The sequence below is a fragment of the Mandrillus leucophaeus genome, unplaced genomic scaffold (genome assembly GCF_000951045.1).
Source record: "Mandrillus leucophaeus isolate KB7577 unplaced genomic scaffold, Mleu.le_1.0 Scaffold295, whole genome shotgun sequence".
Lineage (NCBI taxonomy): Eukaryota > Metazoa > Chordata > Mammalia > Primates > Cercopithecidae > Mandrillus > Mandrillus leucophaeus.
The window spans coordinates 1,142,597-1,145,729 of NW_012103087.1; positions in this window are offsets into that span (position 1 = coordinate 1,142,597).

Consider the following 3,133-nt stretch of genomic DNA (forward strand, 5'->3'; position numbering starts at 1 on the left):
GGAGTCCCGCGCGCCACAGGACGGGCTGCGGGTAGGGAGGTGTGGCGCGTCCAAGGGCTTCCCGGCTGGAACTTGTTTTCCGTGAGTTACTCAGAGCAGGTGTCAACCCCAAAGACAGTAACGCTGTCCCTCGCTTCCAAAAAGGTTCTGGGCACCTTCTCTGGGAGAGTTTGTAGAGGTCACTTGGATTTAAGAGATGGAGACCTGAGCCAGGGCTTAGGAATGGGAGTCTTGGCTTTGTTATCCGGGAAAAGCGCTCATGTCTTGCTCTTCCTTGCATCAGATGTGGTCTGACAGATTGTGCCATTTCAGAAAGGTGTAGGACAGAGTGTCCAAGACTTTTTTTTTTTTTTTTTAATGATCATTGTACTTCCCATCCCAGATGCCATCTGGGACGCCTAGTTTATGATTATTTTATGTTCCGACCCTCCACTTTCTCCAAAGCTTTTCCCCCTACACATTGAGTCCTCTTGGGTGCTGTAGTGCTGTTCCTGTGATGAAGTTTACTGGTTAATCGAACGTCATGAGAGCACTGCCTCCGTCCCCACCGCCCGGCTAGCATGCTCAAGCAGGGGGCACGGTGGCCTTTGCTTGTGACATGAATGCTAGGAATGTTAGGAAAGCAGTGGGAAGGGTCGTGCCAGCTGCCCTCACCTAGGCAGTTCTCCCTGTGCCACGCTTTCAGACTTACAGTTTCAGGTTCTTTTAGGGGACAGAAGAGGAAATCATCATTATGCTTCTCAGGGCAAGCTATTAAAAAAGCAAAACAATCTCAGCCTAGCGGTAACCCACAGTGACTTGTATGTGAGCGCTCCTTGAATGGATGGATAGACTCAGAAACACAATGATATTGACAGGCCGGGGGCGGTGGCTCACGCCTGCAATCCCAGCACTTTGGGAGGCTGAGGCCGGTGGATCACTTGAGGTCAAGAGTTGGCCATACAATGTGCTTGTCTTTTAAGCTGTGTTGTTATAAAAGAATCAAAAAGTTTTTTAAAAATTAAAAAGTTCATAAAGTCAAAAATTATAGTAAGTGGAGGTTAATTCATTATTGAAGGAAGGAAAAATTTTAAAGTAAATGTAGTGTAGCCTAAGTGTACAGTATTTATAAATCCTGTAGTAGTGTACAGTAATGTCCTAGGCCTTTATATTCACTCGCCACTCACTGACTCACCCACAGCAACTCCCAGCCCTGCAAGCTCCATTCATGGTACGTGCCCTCTATTAAGTGTGCCACTTTCTATCTTTTATACTGTATTTTAACTGAAACTTTTCTATGTTTAGACCTGTTTAGATATACAAAGACTATTATCTTCCAATTGCCTGTAGTATTCAGTACAGTACCATGTTGCACAGATTTGTAGCCCAGCAGTGATAGGCCTTCCCATATACCCTAGGTGTGTAGCAGGCGATGTCATCTAAGTTTGTTTGTTCACACAACAATGAACTCACTAAATGACACATTTCTCAGAACATATTCCTGTCATTAAACGACCTATGACTGTACTAGTACTGCAAAATCAGAAATTTAAAACAATTTTAATGCCACTTATAATAGCATCAAAAATATGAAATACTTAGGGCCAAACTTGAAACAATATTTGAGAAATCTGGGGAAAAAATACAGAAGACCTAAATAAATGGAGAGATATACCATGTTTATAATCAGAAGACTCAATATTGTTGCGATGTCAAATCTTCTTGAATTTACCTACAGATTTAATGAAATCCTAATAAAAATCTCAGTTGGATTTTTGGTAGAAATTGGCAAAACGATTCTAAAATTAATACAGAAATGCAGAGAACTTAGAATAGTGAAAACAATGTTGAAGAAGAAGAAGATTGGAGAGCAAACCACCACGAAGTCATCTCCTTCACTATCCCATTCCTCATCTAGTGTGGCTCTGCGTAGTAAATAATTGATCAGTCACTCTCTAGATATTGTTGTATATTAATAAATTTCTCTCAACTAGGCAGTAAGCAACTTAAAAGCATATATTATATTCTAGTTGTGAACACCTCTTCAGTTACAATGGCATAGTGCTTAAAATCCTACACTCTCAAGGCAGATAGGATTTATGGCCCAGTTTCTGTATTTATTATCTAAGGAACTCTGGGCAACTCCCTTCTCTGTGCTTAGTTTCTCCATCTGCAAAATGGGGCAGCAATAATAACAACGGTGTCCACACAGAGTGGCTACGGCACTTAAATGGAATAAGAAGAGTGCCTGGCACACAGTCTATACCCACTTATTGTCTTTTGAATAAACGGCCTCAAAGATCAGAAAGCAGGTAGTTGCTGAAATTAGGTTGACTGGTACAAGTTAACCCTCACCTTTCACCATAAAAATTCCATTCTGAAACGCACTGCAAGCTTTGGTTAAGTGTACTTGATTAGAGTGTTTGGAGCAACATAGTAAGATAAAATAGTCGTAGCCAAAGTTATTTTTCAGAAAATAATTTGAGGCTAGGCTGAAAGCCCTCAATCCAGTGATAAGGAGGGTCTCCTAATATATTGCTTAAATGTGTATTCCCCACTGGGACTCAAGCCCTGTCAAAACATCGTTGTTTTGACAGACAATACAATTAATAGAGGAGGCAGATAGGACATTAAAAGGTTGCCTGTCAGCGATGTTGAGCCGTGGGCCGTGGCTCACGCCTTAATCCCAACGGTTGGCTAACGCGGGAGGATCGTTTGAGGCCAGGAACTCGAGACCAGCCTGGGCAACACAGCAAGACCTCCTCTCTACATAAACTTAATAAAATAAAAATAAAATAAAATAGCTGGGCGTGGTGGCACGTGCCTTTGGACCCAGCTACTCAGGAGGCTGAGGCGGGAGATTCGCTTGAGGCCAGGAGGTGGAAGTTGCAGGGAGCCGAGATCACGCCACTGCACTCCAGCCTGGGTGATAGAGCAAGACCCTGACTCAAAAAAAAAAGATATTGCGTAGTTTTTGTTCCAGGAATTTCTGGTCTGTAAAACCACCTGGGGCCAGGCACAGTGGCTAAGGCCTGTAATCCCAGCTCTTTGGGAAGCCGAGGCAGGCGGATCACCTGGCGTCAGGAGTTTGAGACCAGCTTGGCCAACATGGTGAAACCCCATCTCTACTAAAAATACAAAAAATTAGCCGGGC